The sequence below is a fragment of the Rhinoderma darwinii genome, chromosome 2 (genome assembly GCF_050947455.1).
Source record: "Rhinoderma darwinii isolate aRhiDar2 chromosome 2, aRhiDar2.hap1, whole genome shotgun sequence".
NCBI classification, from domain to species: Eukaryota; Metazoa; Chordata; class Amphibia; order Anura; family Rhinodermatidae; genus Rhinoderma; species Rhinoderma darwinii.
Genome location: NC_134688.1, coordinates 7,037,991 through 7,060,522, shown reverse-complemented (window position 1 = coordinate 7,060,522; position 22,532 = coordinate 7,037,991). Strand labels below are relative to the sequence as shown.

General features: G+C 45.4%; 1 long non-coding RNA gene across 1 annotated transcript; it reads right to left on the bottom strand.

The window, feature by feature from the left end:
• Nucleotides 1-15,834: 15,834 nt before the first annotated feature.
• LOC142741971 (uncharacterized) lies at nucleotides 15,835-21,847 on the bottom strand. The gene is made up of 2 exons (XR_012881254.1): nucleotides 21,785-21,847; nucleotides 15,835-19,116 (listed from the first exon to the last, which is right to left on the bottom strand). It is a non-coding gene; the product is annotated as an uncharacterized LOC142741971 (long non-coding RNA).
• Between the last annotated feature and the right edge of the window lie 685 nt (nucleotides 21,848-22,532).

Below are 22,532 nucleotides of genomic sequence, written 5' to 3'. Positions count from 1 at the left end.
CATCTAAGAGCTATTGCTTTACGTGCTAGGAATAATACCTCCCTCAAGAATATTCTAGTGTGATGTGTCCAATGCTCTTCAGATACAATTCCAAATAAACATACCAAGGGCGTAAAGGGTACCGGCAACTGCAGTACGTCAGATATCAAAGCTATCACGTCTGCCCAGAAAGAAGAAATCCAAGGGCATGCCCAGGTCATATGCCAAAAGTCTGCTCTGGAGACTCTACACCTATGACACTCAGCAGTCGGACATCTACCCTTCTTGTGTGGTCGGACAGGAGTCAGATAGCTCTGATGAGTAATGAATAGTTGTGTCATCTTATTATTGGCGGCTGGAGAAACCAGTGTATGTGAGTTTAACATGTCAATCCATATTTCGGAGGATATCTCAGGAATTAACTCCATCCATCTCGTCTCAACAACCAGGGGTGCCGCTTTTAATCTAGCCTGAATGAGGAAGGAGTAGATCACCGAGATCAGGCCCCTAGGTCCCTGGGACCTAAAGATTCCAATGAGAGGAAAATCTGAGATATTCCTAGTTCCAGGCGGGTATTGAGTCTGCAAAGTGTGGCGAAGCAGAAGGAATTTAAAAAAGGACTCTCTAGGTATATCAAAATCGGACTGCAGTTGCGCAAAAGACTTCATATTTCCATCCACATACAAGTCCCAAACCAGCTCAACCCCCCGCAGCGTCCAAAACTGAGGATCCAGGGCATCTGAGACATGAGGCAAAGACGGATTGTGCCACAAGGGAGTTTTAGCTATAATATCCACAAAATTAAGCAATTTCTTGGCAGCCAACCACACCTGCGCCGCCACTCTATGTAGGGGAAGTAAGCTCCTGAACATTGACGTTGAACCCTCCAACACAGGCCACAGATGTGGAACAGCCAAATAAGATGCTAGGTAATGATCGCGATTAGGGGGGACTCCCAATTCAGTCCAAGAAGTAAGATAGCGGAGCTGTCCCGACAGATAATACAAATAAATATCAGGGAGAGAAGCTCCCCCCATAGACTTGGGTCTCTGTAGTGTACTGAGTTTAAGCTTTGATCTACTGGTTCCCCGTATAAAGGACGGAAACAGAGCAGGAACACTTTTCAAAAAAGACATTGGTACAGGCACTGCAGCACATTCCAGCATGTACAGGCATTTAGGGAGTATAATCATTTTTTTGAGGTTAATACGACCAGAGACAGCCAGGGGCAATGAGCTCAACAGTTTAAATTTAGCCTTGATATAATCCAGCAGGGGTCGTATATTATTATCGAAATCTGAGCCATGGTGTCTGCAAATCATAATCCCAAGATATTTAAAGCCATCAGTCACTGTAGGCTCCCAGCCCTGGCCCTGCAATGGCATAAAGTACGATTTGTCCCAATTTATCCATAAGCCAGAATATCCACCAAATTCGTCAAGTAAAGTGATCGCTATGGGTAAAGATACCTTAGGTTGCTGCATAAAGAGAATTATGTCATCAGCATAAAGGCCTATTTTGTCTAGTTTACCCCCAAATTGAACCCCTTGGTACGAGGCGTCCTGACGTATAAGTAAGGCCAATGGTTCTATGGACATATTGAACAGTAATGGGGATAATGGGCAGCCCTGCCGTGTGCCTCCAGCAAGTCGAAAATACAGGGATAGGACATCATTAATCAAAATTTGGGCCCTAGGGGATTTATACAATATGGAAACCCACTTTATAAACTGAGGCCCAAAACCAAATCGGCGTAATACCTCTAACAAATATGGCCATTCAATTGAATCGAACGCTTTGGCAGCGTCCAGTGAGGCCACCGCCCAATCCTTGTTCAGAGCTATACCCACTTGTGTCACCACCTGTACTCTCCTAATGTTATCTGATGTGGATTTCCCGGGCATAAAGCCCGTCTGGTCCGGATGAATAATAGTATGTATGACTGAGTTCAGCCTAGTTGCCAATATCTTGGTGAGAACCTTATAGTCACTGTTTAAAAGCGATATAGGTCTATATGACGCACAGTCTAACGGATCCTTATCCGGTTTTAATAATATAACAATAGTCGCATTATTCAGGGATTCAGGTAACGATGCCGTCTCCAGCGAATGTGTGAACATTGCATGCATATCAGGGACAACATGTTCTGCATATGTACAATATACTTCTATAGGAATACCATCGGGTCACGGTGATTTACCCTTTGCAAGGTCATGGATGGCTCTCGAAATCTCCTCCAAAGTAATATCAGCATCCATGAGCGTTCTATCCGAGTCAGACAGAGTGGGAAATACAATATTATTCAAGAAGGAGTGCAGGTCGGGAGGAGTATAGTTAACCCTTGAGGAATATAAATCTCTGTAATACTGTGCAAATCTGTCAGCAATATCAAAGGTATCTATCAGATCAGTCCCATCTACACAACGTATTTTAAGAATAGAGGGGGATTGAGTGTTCTGTTTTACAATATGCGCCAACAATTTACTAGACTGATTTCCTAGTTCAAAGTGGGTCTGTTTCATGAAAAAAAAATTCCTGTTCGCTCTATCCTGTAAATACATCAAAAATTGTCGACCGACTTTAAGCCAGTTCTGCGTATTAAGGTCAGATGGATCTGCTACGTACACTCTTTCAAGCTCTGTACATTGCGCAGGCAGATCTTCCTCCATTTTTGTGGCATTACGTTTTAAGTATGAAATGGTAGATTTAAGGCACCCTCTCAGATACGCCTTAAGCGTGTCCCACTTAATACCAATATGTTCAAACAGACTATGATCCTGTAGGAACACCGACAGTTGATCAGGGATCCGATCTTGCAGGCCAATAGCCTTTAACCAAAAAGGGTGCATTTTCCAACCCCTATGTCTAGGTGGAGTAGGCACGTCAAGACAGGGGAGTGATCCGATACACCCCTGTGCTTATATACAACCTGTGGCGATAGGGACATTAATAAGGAATTGCCAAAGACATAATCAATGCGGGATAGGGAGCTATGGCCTAACGAAGAGCATGAGTACATCTTTGTGGAGGGGTGTGCAAACCGAAATAAGTCTATCCAGCCCAGCTCCGCCATCAATATTTTGAGAGACGAACTAATCGACGACCTGGAACCGGAAATCTGGGAAGCTCGAAATCTATCAAGCACTACATCCATTACCATATTTAGGTCCCCCATACAGAGAAGTGTAGCATTAGGGTAGGAGGCCGCAAAAGTTTCCGCCTTGTAAATTACAGTTATTGATGCCGGCGGCAGAATGTATAATCCTATAATCACATAGGGGTTATTATTAATAAAAGCGTGAATAGAAACATAACGCCCCTCAGCATCCACCTTAACAGTGTCCACCTCCCATAATAGTGACCTATGTATAAGGATAGAAACCACTCTGGAATAGGAGGAGCAACATGAGTGGCGTGACCACTGAACCCATGGTCTATTCAAGACCCGCGATGTGCAGGATGTTAAGTGGGTCTCTTGTATACAAAGAATTTGCGGAGTATATTTGCGTATTTGTGAAAAAATCATACCTCTTTTCTTTGCGGAGCCCATCCCCCGGACATTCCAGGACATAACAGTAATCCTAGCCATTCAGGAGAGAATGAAAAGTATTGGGGAGATGGGACTCATCATCAGTACAAGCATCAGTAGACAGAATATAGGCGTAAAACGTGTGCATGGTAAAACACATAACTAACAGACCTCTCATAGGTCCAACCTGTAGTATAGCAGGGAAGAAACAGTAGAATACAGCATAAGCTATATCGTCAACATGACGTGACATCAAAAACGTCAATACATCCCTCTCATCACTGTGGTCGGGCATGTACGGGGGGAGAACCCATGTGTCTCAATATTAATTAATACCTGTAGTAAAGCATAGAAGTACAGAGAAAAATATACTAAAGTAGCGGCAAAATCACATCTACCCAATAAGATAAAAGGATATGGAAAGGCAAAAATTGTAAGCAATAAGAATACATTTCTTGCTAGCAGATAATCATACAATAGCAGTATTCGGCTTCCTTGACACAGAATATTCCAGAAAGTCTGGGAGAAGCGACTTAGCGGTGCGGTGATTGTCGTTGGCGGTTCACCCAGTCATCAGCATCCTTTGGCATCGTGAAGAATATAGAGCGATCTCCATCCACAACCCGAAGCCTGGCCGGGTATGCCATGGAATACGAGATGTTCAGATCCCGCAGTCATCGTTTAACTGACATAAAGGTAGCCCTCCGTTTCTGTAGATCCGCACTAAAATCTGGAAAAATGGAGACCGCTGAGCCATTGAAGCGGATTTCCAGCAACTTGCGAGCCAATCTCAGAATCAAGTCCCGGTCATTGCTGTTTAAGAGACGCACCAGCATGGGCCTAGGAGGTGCACCCAGTGGTAACGGTCTCGCCGGAACTCTGTGCGCCCGCTCTACAGCAAACGCAGCAGAAAAAAACGCATCCGGGAATAAATCACGCAGCCATTTTAAGATGAATTCTATCGGGTTCTGACCCTCCACCTTCTCAGGTAAGTCTAGGACTCTGAGGTTATTCCAGCGCAGCCAGCTTTCTAAATCGTCGGATTTTTTCTTCCAGAGTTTAGCCGCAGTCTCTAATGCCGCAATCGCCTCCGGTACAGGTGCCACTCTATCTTCCACACCCGATATACGTTCCTCAGCATGTGTCAATCTCTCACGCAGATTATGCATATCCTGCCTAAGCAGGCCTATATCAATTCTGACCTCTTCCAGCTTACCTGTCAACAAAGTTTTGCAGGACGAGATGGCTTGGGGCAACATCTCAGAGACTTCCTGTAGGGTGGGTGCAGTCTCTCCCGCTGTTGAATCGCCTGCAGCTGCAGATTTAGCCGCACCATCAGATCCACGAGCACGAGGAGGCAGAGGGGAGCGGCCGCCATCTTGCCCCTCTCCCCTAGCATATTCCTGGAGCTATTTAGTCACCGATTGCCCACGCGTAGGTCCCATACCGTCCTCCTCGTATCGCCAGGTACTTCAGTGCCACTATGAGGTAAGTTTAGCCCAGGTATAATATCTGCAGGATGATGAGGACATGGGTTCAGTGCAGAGCTATCGAACCATGCGACTGCTCCCGCTGCGCGCCTAGCCACGCCCCGAGAAGGCAGCTTTAAGAGCTTGGAATGTGGCTTCGGCCTCCGTGGTCCAGTCTTTGGCATTAACCCCCTTTTTGGTCAGAGCAGAAATAGGAGCTGTCATAGAGGAGAAATGAGGAATAAACTGGCAGTAATAATTTGCGAATCTCAGCAGGCATTGGACAGCTTTGAGTCCTTGCGGACGAGGCCAGTTGAGAATTGAGGACAGCTTGGCTGGATCCATTTGAAGACCCTGGTCGGAAATGACATACCCCAGGAAAGGCAGGCTGGTTTTCTCGAAGAGGCATTTCTCTAGCTTGGCAAACAGAGAGTTCTCTCGCAGACGCTGTAACACTTGGCGCACATGCACACGATGAGTTTAAATATTGGGAGAAAAGATTAAAATGTCGTCTAGGTATACCACCACACAGCTGTACAACAGATCTCGAAAAATGTAATTAACAAAGGCCTGGAAAACCTCAGGAGCATTACAAAGTCCGAAGGGCATGACAAGGTATTCAAAATGCCCATCACGAGTATTGAAGGCGGTTTTCCATTCGTCTCCCTCGCGGATACGGATGAGGTTATAAGCTCCACGAAGGTCTAGTTTGGTGAAGATTTTCGCCCCCCGTAGATGGTCAAAGAGTTCTGAGATCAATGGTAACGGGAACTTGTTCTTTAACGTGATATTATTCAATCCTCGGTAATCAATACAAGGACGCAGGGAGCCGTCTTTTTTTCCCACAAAGAAAAACCTGCACCGGCAGGAGAGGAGGACTTACGGATGAATCCTCTCTCCAGATTTTCTTGGACATACCGAGACATGGCCTCAGTCTCGGGCAAGAACAGAAGGGTAGACTCGACCTCTGGGAGGCGTGGCGTTGGGGACCAGGTCTATGGCACAGTCGTATGGCCTGTGAGGAGGCAGCGATTCAGCTTGTTGTTTACAGAAGACATCAGAGAAGCTTTTGTATGGAGTAGGAAGTCCTTCCGAGTTAGGTTCTGTAGACTGAGGCATGGGTGGGCGAATGGATTGTAGACAATGTTGGTGACAGAAGTCACTCCAGCGGGTAATTTGACCTCCAGTCCAGTCAATAACGGGAGAGTGCTTCTGCAACCACGGTAGACCCAGAAGAAAAGGGTTCAGAGAGTTCTTTAACACATAGAAGGAGATACGTTCCTGGTGCAGCGTGTCACGGGCACAGGGTATGTGGACCCACTAGGCCGCTCCGCCGTAGCGGGGAGGCAGCTGACCAGGTCACAGTCTATGCAGAAGTAAATGGTAGACAGTATGCTTGGGTACCTGAAATAGTCCGGGCGGTGGTTGTGGCTTCAGCACGGATGGAGGCAGGTGCGGCAAGTGGCGCAAGACGTGGCGGGCAGTATCCGATGGCACTTGACGTTGCAGATGGCACTTGACGTGGGAGAAGACACTTGAACGCGGGTAGGCACAGGAACAATACAGAATACAGGAACGGTAACAGGGCACGGGTAACAGCTGGAACGGGAGACACTAAGGAACCATTTGCGAGACAGACTGGGAAAGACTAACAACGCTCAGGCAAGGATTAGAAGGCCAGGGACCTTCTTATAGACCAGGAAATCGTGGCAGTTGATGGTAATGACGATTTCCTAATTGCGCGTGCTGGCCCTTTAAGGCCGGGCGCGAGCGTGCGCGCGCACCCTACGGGATCCAGCCAAACGGAGCGGAAGTGAGCGCTGGCATCTCCTAGGAGGGAGACGGAGGCCAGCGCTCACAGATCCATGGCTGCGGGCGTCGGGAGGTGAGTAAACTCGACGGCCCGCGGCCATTGGCGCTACATAGCGCCCCAGTTAACAGGAGAATGGGCTCAGTGACGAGATAAATAGTTTCATGTAGAAGCCTCCCATCTACAGAAGCAATGGATAATGGTTTGGTTAGTCTTTGCACTGGGATTTGGTAGCGATTTACCAAGGACTGGCACAGAAAATTCCCAGCGGATCCGGAATCTAGGAAGGCTTGAACGTCGAAAGTGGTTCCTGCAAAGGACAGCTTCGCTGGTATGGTCATCTTCTGAGAGGAAGGTATTCCACCTAGGGTAGCCTCTCCTACTTGCCCTAGGCGTTGGAGTTTTCCGGCCTCACTGGACAGTCTCTGAGGAAGTGCGTTTTTCCACCACAATACAAACATAAATTCAACTTGCGTCTATTCTGGCGTTCCTCAGGCGTGAGTCTTGTACTCTCCACCTGCGTGGGTTCGTCCGACCGGGAGGAAGATGAGGCCAGAAGAGGTCTTTGGAAGGTTGGTGCCAACCGTGATGTACGATTGCCTCGAGCAGATTCTCGTTGTCTCTCACAAAAACGTATATCTATACGATTAGCTAGAGTAATCAAGTCATCCAAGGACGGTGGAAGGTCTCGGCCAGCAAGTTCATCCTTGATTCGGCCCGCCAGACCCTCCCAGAAGGTCGATACCAAAGCCTCATTATTCCACTGGAGTTCAGTAGCCAAGGTGCGGAATTGAATGGTGTATTGGCCTACAGTGGAGGTTCCTTGCCGGAGCTTGAGTAGAGAGGAAGCTGCAGAAGAGGCTCGACCCGGTTCTTCAAACACCCTTTTAAACGTGGAGAGAAAGTTCTGAATGTTGTACATGATGGGGTCGTTTCTCTCCCACAAGGGCGATGCCCAAGCCAGCACTTCACCAGACAGCAGGGACAGGATATAGCCCGGTCTGAGGAAAAATGATGTGCCATGACTTCAAAGTGGATGGTGCATAGGCTAAAAAATCCCCTGCAGGTCTTGGGGTCTCCCTCATAGCGGGCAGGTGTAGGTAGGTGTAGTCCAGGACTGTAGACAGGAGCTTGCGGTGGTGGTGGTATTGGAGGCGCCGGAGGCGCTAGTTCGTTCAAACGAGTGGATACATTCTGCAGTAGCTGAAACAGCTGATCTTGGCAGACTTCTTTGTCTAGAAAGCTCCTGAGCCATATCAGCCGTGTCCGGCAGGGCTGTGTCAAGGGGATCCATGGCTTGTTCAACCTATAACTGTTCTCACCGGTTTGTTCGTGGATCCTCAATGTCGTCTGGGAGATGGTGCTTGGAATCCAGGCAACGCTTGGCACAGCGGGTAGAGGCGGTCGGATGGATAGGCAGGAGTCAGGACAGGCAGCAGATGTCGTAACAGGTGTGGCAGCAATAGGTCAAAGCAGGCGGCAGACGTCGTAACGGGTATGGCAGCAATAGGTCAAGGCAGGCAGCAGACATCGTAACGGCAATGGCAGCAATAGGTCAAGGCAGGCGGCAGGCGTTGTAACGGGTATGGCAGCAATGGGTCAAGGCAGGCGGCAGACAAGGATAGTCAAGTTCAAACAGAGGTCAGTAACGGGAAATCCAGACAAAAGGCAGAAGGGATGGAAACAGGGAACCAGGGCACAGGGAATTCACGGGGAACTTGGTTGAGCAAGCAGGGACGGCCGCGAAATGAGGTAAAGGATGCACTCACCTGACGCCGTCCATGGCCAGCAGAGCGTCCGGATCGGATAAAGTCGAGCTCGGGATGAGCAGTTGGTGATGGAGTGCGCCGGAACCGGAGCAGAGGCCGTGGGGACGGCGGGGAACGGCGCAGCAGCCGTTACACTGCCACACACCCATCCGTAGATAATGCCACAGTGCCATCTGCATATACTGCCACACACGCACCCGTAGATAATGCCACGGTGTCCTCTATAGATACTGCCAGACAGCCACCCGTAGATAATGCCACAGTGTCCTCTCTAGATACTGCCAGACAGCCACCCGTAGATAATGCCACAGTGCCCTCAGTAGATACTGCCACACACCCACGTAGACAGTGATGTCAGGGGCTTCCCCAGAGCCGGGGTTCCGGAGCAGAGCCACTTCTAGCACCTTGCCGCTTATTCTTCAGCCTGCTCGCTCCTTTCCTGAGGGAGCTACGGTGTCCTGCAGGCCGCAGATGACAGCCTAAGAGGCCGTATACAGTCATGCAGTGGTAACAGACGTCACAACACGACTCCAACACTAGACACAGCACAGGAACAAATACAGCACGGGACAGAGGATGCAAGTAGCAGGACACAGGAACACTGGGAACAGGATACCACTAATGTACCATTTGCAAGACTAACATAGGTATACAAACAATGCTCAAGCATGCGCATGCCAGAAGCCGCTGCAGAGCGGCAGTGAGTATGTCACGTAAGGTTTGTCAACCCACTGGGCCGTACCGCCTTGGCAGAATGGCAGCTGGCCAACAGGGCGCAGGTCAAAGTCTATAGTTCATAGAGGGTACCTGTGGCAGCTCGGACAGTAGCAAGGCACGCTCGGCAGGGACTAGGCAGCAGGTAGACGTCAGGCGAGGTGAAGTAGGTCAGGCATGGTATACAGCATGGCACGACTTTGGCTCAACACAGCACTCGACCAGGATAGTATAGAATGCAGGAAACAGGAACACACTAGGAGACCATTGCATAGACAAACTAGGGAAACAACAACAATGCTCAGGCATCGAAGCAGGGGGCCGGAGCCCTCTTATAGTCCAGGGTACTCACGGCCTGATGCTTCATCAAAGTACGGTGCGCGCGCTGCCCCTTTAAGAACGGGCACGAGCGTGCACGCTCACCCTATGGTAACCAACTGAGGTGAGTGGAAGCGAGTGCTGGCGTCTCCTGGGAAGGAAACTGTGGCCAGCGCTCGCCAACTCCTGGCTGCGGCTGTCATGGGGAGAGTGGCGCTGGTGGCCCGCAGCCACGGACATGACAATATCCCCCCTCTTCTTGGGACCAGAGCGAAAGAGAAACTTTTTCAGAAGAGTAGGAGCATTGAGGTTCTCTTCTGGCTCCCAGGATCTCTCTTCAGGACCAAACCCCCTCCAATCCACCAAATAAAAAGTCTTTCCTCTCACTTTTTTGGTGTTCAAGATCTCCTTAACCTCAAAGGTGTCTGAAGGACCGCCGCTGGAGGCAACGGCAGGGCTAGGAGTTTTGGTATAGCGGTTTAGAACCGCCGGCTTCAGGAGGGAGACATGGAAGGAGTTGGGGATCTTGAGGGAAGGAGGCAGCCGAAGCTTGTAGGCGACAGGGTTGATCTGCTGTAGAATTTCGAAGGGTCCGAGGAACCTGGGAGCAAATTTGCATGATGGCACGCTTAGTCGAATATTCCTAGAAGATAGCCAGACCTTCATGCCAGGGAGAAAATGAGGAGGTTCTCTTTTCCTTGTGTCAGCCTTCCGTTTCATGCGGTCGACTGCCATTAGGTTGGAGGATCGAGTCTGCTGCCAGATCTGCAGGGAAGTCTCTAAAAGCGGAGTCAGCGGCTGGTACCTCGGAGGTATCGTGGGTGTTGGCCGTAGATAATTTGGAACGGTGTATTCCTTGTGGACTCGCTGGTGTGATTATTATATGAGAACTCAGCCCACGGAAGCAGCTGCAGCCAGTCATCATGCTGCTTGGAGATGAAGTGGCGTAGGTAGTTCTCCAAGATCTGATTGATCCTCTCGAACTGACCATTGGACTGAAGATGGTAGTTTGAGGAAAAGTCCAACTTCAAACCGAGGAGTCCGCAGAGGGCTCTCCAGAACTTCGGGTTGAACTTCCCCCCCCCCCCCGATCAGACACAATATGCTGCGGCAAGCCGTGCAGGCGGAAGATGTGTTAGATGAACAGCTTGGCCAGCTGAGGAGCAGAAGGAAGACCGGTCAGAGCAACGAAGTGGGCGATCTTCAAAAATCGATCCACCACCACTCAGATAGTACTGCATCCGGCAGACAGAGGCAGGTCCATATTAAAGTCCATAGCTATATGCTGCCGGGGGGCATTGGGCACAGGCAATGACTGGAGCAGACCAGCAGATCTGAAATGTGAGCGACCTATTTGGCTGCACATACTGAACAGGAATAAACAAAGTCCATAATGTCGTTGGGCAGCGTGGGACACCAGAAATGATGAGCAATCAGATCCCGGGTCTGACGGATCCCCGCGTGACCTGCCAGTCTAGAGGAGTGTCCCCAGCAGAGGATTCTTGCACGATCAGCCAGGCGCACAAAAGTCCTCTCTGGAGGAATGTCCCCAACTTGCAGAGGATTGACAGAGACAATGCAAGACGTATCAACAATGTTCTGTGGAATCTCAATGGTGTCTTCCGTCTCAAAAGACCCGGACAAGGCATCGGCCCTCACATTCTTGTCGGCCGGGCGATAATGGAGCTCAAACTGGAACCTGGTAAAGAACAGTGACCACCTGGCCTGACGAGGGTTCAACCATTGAGCCGTCTGGAGGTAGGTCAGATTCTTGTGGTCTGTAAAAATTAGGATCGGATGAGCTTCACCATCTAGTAGATGTCTCCACTCTTCCAGAGCCAATTTGATGGCTAGTAACTCCAGATCCCCAATCGAGTAGTTGCGTTCTGCGGAAAAGAAGAGCTTAGAGAAATATCTACATACCATTGACTTGCCCTTGGGACCTCTCTGGAACAGGAGTGCACCAGTACCGACAGAGGATGCATCCACCTCCAACGAGAACTGCAGAGAGACATCCGGATGATGGAGGATAGAGGCTGACGTGAAGGCTCTTTTCAGGCTATTGAATGCGGACTCTGCCTCGGGTGTCCACACCTTGGCGTTCATGCCCTTCTTAGTGAGGTTACATATAGGAGAAGTCAGTGAGGAGAAGTTTAAAATAAACTGTCTGTAAATATTGGCAATTCCCAAAAAGCGCTCTATGGCGAATCCGCATTAGGTTGTAAGCCCCACGCAGGTCTAGTTTAGAAAAAATCTTGGCACCACTTATACGATCAAACAGTTCAGAGATCAGTGGCAATGGATATTTATTCTTCACCGTGATCTGGTTGAGACCTCGGTAGTCGATACAAGGACGGAGAGAGCCATCTCTCTTTTTGACAAAGAAGTACCCGGCTCCTGCCGGGAGGAAGATTTTCGTATGAAGCACCTTTCCATGTTCTCTTTCACATAGGCGGACATGGACAGAGTCTCTGGCAAGGAGAGAGGATATACCCTAACACGGGGAAGGGATGCACCAGGAATCAGCTCGATAGGGCAGTCATACGCCCGATGTGGGGGCAATGTCTCCACCTCCCTCTTGCTGAAGACGTCCGAAAATACAGAATAATGACCCGGCAATCCAGCCAATGACCGAGGCAGAGAAGGCTGAATCTAACAAATCTGCACCAGGCAACGGCTTTGACACTCAGGTCCCCACTAGAGAACCTCTCCAGAATTCCAGTCCAGGACTGGGGCATGCATTCGGAGCCAAGGCAGGCCCAGCAACACAGGGTTAACAGCTTTGGATAGGACATAGACCTGCAGAAATTTGGAGTAAAGGGCTCGTACTTGGAGCCTCAGCGGCTTGGTCACAGCTATAACTGGGTCTGAGAGAGGTAGTCCATCTACTGAAGCAACTGTCAACGGGCTCTCCAGAGGTGTGGTGGGTAATTGAAGAAGGTCCACCAGGTCTCTACGGATTAAATTAGCAGCGGATCCAGAGTCCAGATACGCAGAGACCTGATGCGTTCTCTCGCCGGACACTATGGTCACAGGCATGGACAATCTAGAGGGAAGTCCTTTCTTACCCAAGGTTGTCACTCCTAGCAACAATAGGCGTTGGGCTTTTTGGGGGCACAGGTACACAAGATGGCCAATGCGGCCGCAATAAAGACAGAGTCCAGAAGTGTGTCTGCGTTGTCTGTCCTGGGAGGATAGCTTACACTGGTCCATTATCACAGACTCCTTAGGAGGATCGACATCTGAGGACAGCAGGGGTTGTTGAAAAGTAGGAGCCAGACTGGGAAGGACTCCCTCTCGTTGAACCTCTTGGAGGTGTTCTCGGATCCGTATATCAATCCGGGTGGACAGAAGAATGCCAGGAGCCAGTCCATGCCAGAATGCAGCCACCAGGGCCTCATTGTTCCATAACAGCTCTCCCACCAGGGTGCGGATGTGGATGGTGCACTCACTCACGGAGGTGTCTCCTTGGCATAGGATAATCAATGAGGAGAAAGATGATGAAAGCGACCCTTGCACCATCAGACGAAAATGTCCTACTATGCAGGCTGAAGTGGATCTGGCACTGATTCAGAAATCCACGACAGGTACTTGCGTCTCTATCATAGCGGTCAGGAAGTGGCAAAGAAACACGCGGGTCCACACTGCCAAGAGGTGTAGTCTGAGGATCAACACTGCCAGTAGGTGTAGTAGGAGGAACGGCAGCTTGTGCCTCCTGCCGACGTGCAAGAATGATCAACGCCTGGAGGAGTTGGTCCTGTCTAGACTGGAGGTCTAGCATATCCGCCCCCGCATCTCTTGAGACGTCGTCATGGTCTTGAATCGACTAGCGGGGTCCATGGCCTGAGCGTACTGTCACGTAGGGTTTGTGGACCCACTGGGACGTACCGCCTTGGCATTATGGCAGCTGGCCAACAGGGCACAGGTCAACGTCTATAGTTCGTATAGGTACGTGTGGCAGCTCGGGCAGCAGCAGGGCAGGCTCGGCTGGGACTAGGCAGCAGGTAGACGTCAGGCGAGGTGAAGCAGGTCAGGCGTAGTATACAGCACGGCATGACTTTGGCTCAACACAGTACTCGACCAGGATAGTACGGAATGTAGGGGGCCGGACCCCTTTTATAGTCCAGTGTACTCACGGCCTAATGCTTCATCAAAGTCCGGTGTGCGCGCTGCTCTTACTGGATCCGGCTGAGGTGAGTGGAAGCGATTGCTGGCGTCTCCTGGGAAGGAGACTGGGTCCAGCGCTCGCCGACTCGTGGCTTCGGCTGTCATGGGGAGAGTGGCGCTGATGGCCCGCAGCCACGGACATAACAGAGTACTGGCGTCTCCTAGGAAGGAGATGTCGGTCAGCACTAGGTAGTCTGCGGTCGCGGCCGTCGGGGGGGGGGGGGGTAAGTAGGAACGATGAGCCGCAGCCGCGGACGTTACACATATTAGAAGTTTTTTGCTGAAAAATGTTTTCCTCAAACCTGGCCCCTGTGGCTCTTCTTCGGGCTCCCGCCTTCAAAACAAACTCTGTGTTAAGTCACCCCTGAAAACCACCGCCCGTATTTACCCTGGTCGATATTTTATGGTAAAAAGGTGGCAATCCTTGGCTGAATATTGTAAACTGCAGGACGTGGTGGATGTTGGAGTGAGGACTGGCCGGTTCTGCTCCAGATAATATGGGGGTTACCAATGATCCTGGGGGAATTTATCAATGGAATGACGTCAGCTTTCTGAGGTAGAAATTACGCAATGTTGGCGCACGCCCTATTTGTGATAAAATTTGCAGCTTTTCTAGTCTCCCAATACTTGTGAACATTAGACGGGGTTAATTGTAAAGGGCCGGGGCCGCCATAGGTCTGACACATTTACTAATTCTTACCACAGAAAACGCTGCAGATTGTAGAGTAAATCTTCGCTTTCTTTCCTGACTCTAAAACAGACCAAAATGCGCCAAATTTATTCAGAGACCTGGACCTCTTAGAAATGTGGCCGCGCTTTACTCCGAGACACTTCTGTTTCTGACTGGTCTATGGAACGCTGGTCTACATAAATCTGCCCCCTCTTCTCTATTATATTACACCCGTGTTATGGAAGAATCCCGGAGAATAACGACACGAGAGACGGTGGTTTTTAGCAATAAGCAGAAGTGTCATAAAAAGAATGACTTTCTCTATTTTATTAAATGATGAGAGTTGTGGCTCTTAATTCAGGACCTGGGGGGTGTAAACTCCTGGTGACAGTCAATCTGACCGCCCAGCGATTGTCACAAAGGACAATTCTCATTGTAAGGTCCTGAGGTAAGAGCCACAACCCAGTGATCCAGAGGAAGGCGAAGAAAACCCCCGGAGATCTGTCTCTAAGGGGAAAAATAATTCCTTCCTGACCCCATATGTGGCGATCGGAGATCACCCTGGATCAGATCGATCGTCTGCCTACTGCATCTGGACATAAAGCAGAGTCTGGTTATAACATCCAATACAATGTGACACGTCTACATTACAATGTAACGAAAGGAATCCTCTCCGACAGTTCACAATCAATTATTACCAGGACGCCTAACGCTAAAGAGAGGATCCCACCATTTCCTAAGGGTTCCACCAAATCTTAAGCCCTGCTCCTAGGAGCTTACAATCTAAAAGAAGGAACCCTCCAAATCTAAAAGGTGTTTTCCCACAAACAAAATTGTGTGATGTCAGATGGCTGGAGGTGCGAGCGCTAGGACCCCAGCGTTTACAGGAACGCAGGTCCCCGAGTCCCCTGTGTGAATGGAGCGATAGTTCACAGGAGTGACCACTGCTCCATTCACTGCCCAGAAAATGGACGAAGCTAAAACTGTCTCCCAAGTCCAATACGGACACTCCAAATGGAGACATAGCCCTGCTCCCTGTCCTCTCACTGCAGAGTACGCCTTCCCGGCTATACTAAGGTTCAGACAGACAATGGAGCAACTCGGAGGTCTCCGTCCGGTAGACAGTGAGTGGGGCGGTGGTCACGCATGTGCACTGACGCTCCATGTACACAGGGGAAACATAGACCTATGTTCTAGGGATCACTGGGGTCCCAGCGCTCGCACTTCCAGCCATCAGATATCTATCACCCGTCCTGTAGGATAAGGGATGAATGTTGATTATGGGAGAACACCTTTATTCTAACCTGATCTCTGTCTAGTGATGACGTCTTAATCTTCCCATGATTTCCTGACTGTCTCTTATTCTTGAGATTGTGTCGTAGTCTTGAGATTGTGTCTTATTCTTGAGATTTAGTCTTATTCTTGAGATTGTGTTTTATTCTTAAGATTGTGTCTTAGTCTTGAGATTGTGTCTTATTCTTGAGATTGTGTTTTATACTTGAGATTGAGTCGTAGTCTTGAGATTGTGTCTTATTCTTGAGATTGAGTCTTATTCTTGAGATTGTGTCTTATTCCTGAGATTGTCGTAGTCTTGAGATTGTGTCGTAGTCTTGAGATTGTGTCTTATTCTTGAGATTGTCTTATTCCTGAGATTGTGTTTTATTCTTGAGATTGAGTCGTAGTCTTGAGATTGTGTCTTATTCTTGAGATTGTCTTATTCCTGAGATTGTGTTTTATTCTTGAGATTGAGTCGTAGTCTTGAGATTGTGTCTTATTCTTGAGATTGAGTCTTATTCTTGAGATTGTGTCTTATTCTTGAGATTGTGTCGTAGTCTTGAGATTGTGTCTTATTCTTGAGATTGTGTCTTATTCTTGAGATTGTGTCGTAGTCTTGAGATTGTGTTTTATTCTTGAGATTGTGTCTTATTCTTGAGATTCTGTCTTATTCTTCAGATTGGGTCGTCGTTTTGAGATTGTGTCTTATTCTTGAGATTGAGTCTTATTCTTGAGATTCTGTCTTATTCTTGAGATTGTGTCTTATTCTTGAGATTGTGTTTTATTCTTGAGATTGTGTCGTAGTCTTGAGATTGTGTCGTAGTCTTGAGATTGTGTCTTATTCTTGAGATTGTCTTATTCTTGAGATTGTGTCTTATTCTTGAGATTGAGTCTTATTCTTGAGATTGTCTCTTATTCTTGAGATTGTGTTTTATTCTTGAGATTGTGTCTTATTCTTGGTATTGAGTAATATTCTTGAGATTGTGTCTTATTCTTGAGATTGTGTCTTATTCTTGAGATTGTTTTGTAGTTTTGAGATTGTGTCTTAGTCTTGAGATTGTGTCTTATTCTTGTCATTGAGTAATATTCTTGAGATTGTGTCTTATTCTTGAGATTGTGTCTTATTCTTGTTATTGAGTAATATTCTTGAGATTGTGTCTTATTCTTGAGATTGAGTCTTATTCTTGAGATTGTGTCTTATTCTTGAGATTGTGTTTTATTCTTAAGATTGTTTCGTAGTTTTGAGATTGTGTCTTAGTTTTGAGATTGTGTCGTAGTCTTGAGATTGTGTTTTAGTATTGAGATTGTGTCTTATTCTTGAGATTGAGTCTTCTTCTTGAGATTGTGTTTTATTCTTGAGATTGTGTCGTAGTCTTGAGATTGTTTCTTAGTCTTGAGATTGTGTCTTATTTTTGAGATTGTGTCTTATTCTTGAGATTGTGTCTTATTCTTGAGATTGTGTCGTAGTCTTGAGATTGTGTCTTATTCTTGAGATTGTGTCTTATTCTTGAGATTGTGTCTTATTCTTGAGATTGTTGTAGTCTTGAGATTGTGTCTTAGTCTTGAGATTGTGTTTTATTCTTGAGATTGTGTCTTATTCTTGAGATTGTGTCTTATTCTTGAGATTGTGTCGTAGTCTTGAGATTGTGTCTTATTCTTGAGATTGAGTCTTATTCTTGAGATTGTGTCTTATTCTTGAGATTGTGTCTTATTCTTGAGATTGTGTCTTATTCTTGAGATTGTGTCTTATTCCTGAGATTGTGTCGTAGTCTTGAGATTGTGTCGTAGTCTTGAGATTGTGTCTTATTCTTGAGATTGTGTCTTATTCTTATAATTGAGTCTTATTCTTGAGATTGTGTATTATTCTTGAGATTGTGTCGTAGTCTTGAGATTGTGTCTTTGTCTTGAGATTGTGTCTTATTCTTGAGATTGTGTCTTATTCTTGAGATTGAGTCTTATTCTTGAGATTGTGTCTTATTCTTGAGATTGTGTCGTAGTCTTGAGATTGTGTCTTAGTCTTGAGATTGTGTCTTATTCTGGAGATTGTGTCTTATTCTTGAGATTGTGTCTTATTCTTGAGATTGTGTCGTAGTCTTGAGATTGTGTCGTAGTCTTGAGATTGTGTCCTATTCTTGAGATTGAGTCTTATTCTTGAAATTGTGTCTTATTCTTGAGATTGTGTCTTATTCTTTAGATTGTGTCTTATTCTTAAGATTAAGTCTTATTCTTGAGATTGTGTCTTAATCTTGAGATTGTGTCTTATTCTTGTTATTGAGTAATATTCTTGAGATTGTGTCTTATTCTTGAGATTGTGTCTTATTCTTGAGATTGAGTCTCATTCTTGAGATTGTGTCTTATTCCTGAGATTGTGTCGTAGTCTTGAGATTGTGTCGTAGTCTTGAGATTGTGTCTTTTTCTTGAGATTGTGTCTTATTCTTGAGATTGAGTCTTATTCTTGAGATTGTGTCTTATTCTTGAGATTGTGTCGTAGTCTTGAGATTGTGTCTTATTCTTAAAATTGTGTCTTATTCTTGAGATTGAGTCTTATTCTTCAGATTGTGTCTTATTCTTGAGATTGTGTCGTAGTCTTGAGATTGTCTTATTCTTGAGATTGTGATTTATTCTTGAGATTGTGTCTTATTCTTGAGATTCTGTCTTATTCTTGAGATTGTGTCGTAGTCTTGAGATTGTGTCCTATTCTTGAGATTGAGTCTTATTCTTGGGATTGTGTCTTATTCTTGAGATTGTCTCTTATTCTTTAGATTGTGTCTTATTCTTGAGATTGTGTCTTATTCTTGAGATTGTGTCTTATTCTTGTTATTGAGTAATATTCTTGAGATTGTGTCTTATTCTTGAGATTGTGTCTTATTCTTGAGATTGTGTCTTATTCTTGTTATTGAGTAATATTCTTGAGATTGTGTATTATTCTTGAGATTGAGTCTTATTCTTGAGATTGTGTCTTATTCTTGAGATTGTGTTTTATTCTTGAGATTGTTTCGTAGTTTTGAGATTGTGTCTTAGTTTTGAGATTGTGTCGTAGTCTTGAGATTGTGTCTTAGTATTGAGATTGTGTCTTATTCTTGAGATTGAGCCTTCTTCTTGAGATTGTGTTTTATTCTTGAGATTGTGTCGTAGTCTTGAGATAGTGTGTTAGTCTTGAGATTGTGTCTTATTTTTGAGATTGTGTCTTATTCTTGAGATTGTGTCTTATTCTTGAGATTGTGTCGTAGTCTTGAGATTGTGTCTTAGTCTTGAGATTGTGTCTTAGTCTTGAGATTGTGTCTTAGTCTTGAGATTGTCTTAGTCTTGAGATTGTGTTTTAGTCTTGAGATTGTGTCTTAGTCTTGAGATTGTGTCTTAATCTTGAGTTAATGTCTTTGTGTCTTTTATCTTTTGATTTGATGAGATTTTCTGTTCTAGAAGAAAAAAAAACACAATTCCGTTTTATGTTCACTACAATCCCCAGTATACATATCACCCAGTATACATATAAACCAGTATACATATCACCCAGTATACATATCACCCAGTATACATAACATCCAGTATACATATCACGCAGTATACATATCACCCAGTAACATATCATCCAGTATACATGTTACCCAGTGTATATATCACCCAGTATACATATAAACCAGTATACATATCACCCAGTATACATATCATACAGTATACATATCACCCAGTATATATATAAACCAGTTTACATATCACCCAGTATACATATCATCCAGTATACATATCATCCAGTATACATATCATCCAGTAACATATCATCCAGTATACATGTTACCCAGTGTATATATCACCCAGTATACATATAAACCAGTATACATATCACCCAGTATACATATCATCCAGTATACATATCACCCAGTATACCTTTCATCCAGTATACATATCAGGCAGTATACATATCACCCAGTGTACATATCACCCAGTGTACATATCATCCAGTAATATATCATCCAGTATACATATCATCCAGTAACATATCATCCAGTATATATGTTACCCAGTGTATATATCACCCAGTATACATATAAACCAGTATACATATCACACAGTATACATATCACCCAGTATACCTTTCATCCAGTATACATATCAGGCAGTATACATATTACCCAGTGTATATATCCTCCAGTATACATATCATACAGTGTACATATCATCCAGTGTACATATCACCTAGTATACATATCACCCAGTGTACATATCACCCAGTGTACATATCATCCAGTAACATATCATCCAGTATATATGTTACCCAGTGTACATATCACCCAGTATACATACCAAACAGTATACATATCATCCAGTATATATGTTACCCAGTGTACATATCCTCCAGTAAACATATAATACAGTGTACCTATCACCCAGTATTCATATCATCCAGTGCACATATCACCCAGTATACATATCACCCAGTATACATACCACCCAGTATACATATCATCCAGCATACATATAATCCAGTATACATATCACCCAGTATACATATCACCCAGTATACATATCATCCAGTATACATATCATCCAGTGTACATATCACCCAGTATTCATATCATCCAGTGAACATATCACCCAGTATACATATCACCCAGTATACATATCACCCAGTATACATATCATCCAGTATACATATCACCCAGTATACATATCATCCAGTATACATATCACCCAGTATACATATCATCCAGTATACATATCACCCAGTATATATATCCCCCAGTATACATATCATCCAGTATACATATCACCCAGTGTACATATCCCCCAGTTTAAATATCCCCCAGTGTACATATAATAGAGTATACATATCATCCAGTATACATTTAACCCAGTATACTTGTAAACCAGTATACATATCATCCAGTATAGATATCACCCAATGTACATATCATCCAGAATACATATCACCCACTATACATATCATCCAGTATACATATCACCCAGTATACATATCATCTAGTGTACATATCAACCAGTATATACAGCACACAGTATACATAGCACCCAGTATACATATCACCCAGTATACATATCACTCAGTATATATATTACCCAGTATACATTTCACCCAGTTAACATATCACCCAGTATACATATCACCCAGTATACATATAACCCAGTATATCATCCAGTATACATATAACCCAGTATACATATCACCCAGTATACATATCACCCAGTATATATATCATCCTGTATACATATAACCCAGTGAACATATCACCCTGTATACATATCACCCAGTATACATATCACCCAGTATACATATAACCCAGTATACATATCACCCAGTATACATATCCCCCAGTATACATATCACCCAGTATATATATCACCCAGTATACATATCACCCAGTATACATATCATCCAGTATACATATCATCCAGTATACATATCACCCAGAATACATATCATCCAGTGTACATATCACCCAGAATACATATCACCCAGTATACATATCCCCCAGTATACATATCACCCAGTATATATATCACCCAGTATACATATCACCCAGTATACATATCACCCAGTATACATATCATCCAGTATACATATCACCCAGAATACATATCATCCAGTGTACATATCACCCAGTATACATATCACCCAGAATACATATCACCCAGATCAAATATGAATTACAGATATACAAAATAATAGACATGAATAATCCAGTGAGGGAATCTTATCAAATGTTCTACGCCACTTTTATGCCGTATAAAAAGTCACATTATGGTGCACGCCATATTTGCGCCATAGTTGCAGCTTTTCACAGATTTCACCACTTTTATAAGTGACAAGAATAGTTAGCGGGGTTTCACAGCGGGAGCGGGAGCGGGGCCCCTCATAGACCAAAATATTTAGCATCACTTATGGCAGAAATTGGCACAAAATATGGAGCAAATCTACTCCTTCTCATAGCAGACGTAGATATCAATCAATACTCCGGTACTGGTAGATGAAACGCCGGTCATATGGTCATAGAGAAAGTTCAGATCCTGGAATCTCCTTAGGGACATATGTCAGCTGATAAATGTCGGGTGTATAACTTCCCTACATACCTGGAGGACTTCTCTTCCTTTCTTGGTGCTGGTCACGTGGAGAGCTCTCCTCAGGTCTTCAGTCTCTTCATGTAAAAATGAGCCGTCCAATAGTCTATGGTCTTCATACACCAAGTACATAATTGTGATGTCATGGAATGTTCAGGTGTGATGTGATCTTGTGATGTAATGGAATTCCCAGGTGTCATGTGATCTCCTGATGTCATGGAATGTTCAGGTGTCATGTGACCTGGTGATGTCATGGAATGTTCAGGTGTCATGTGATCTCCTGATGTCATGGAATTTTCAGGTGTCATGTGGTCTTGTAATGTCTTTTGGTGTAAAGGATGCCATTGTTAAATATTAATAAAGTTTCCAATATTTAAACGGATGTCATCCATTTTGTTGGTGGGATTGTCAATCTGTGTTATGTTATGTCAATTCTTAAAGGGTAACTAAACTTCCGACAAGCTTCTGACATGTCATAGTGACATTTCAGAAGTTTTGATTGGAGGGGGTCCAAGCACTGAGACCCACCAATCGCTAAAACTAAGCGGCAGAAGTGCTCGGCTTTTTCCGGAAATCAGTGTATCTGAGTGCGGACTCAATAGAAAGTCTTTGAACCCGTACTCCGATACATCGGCTTTCCGGAAAATGATGAACAGAAACTAAGCTGCTCAGCACTCACAGGAGCTCTTCTGCCGCTTCGTTTTAGGATTGGTGGGGGTCTCAGTGCTTGGACCCCCTACAATTAAATCTTCTGACATGT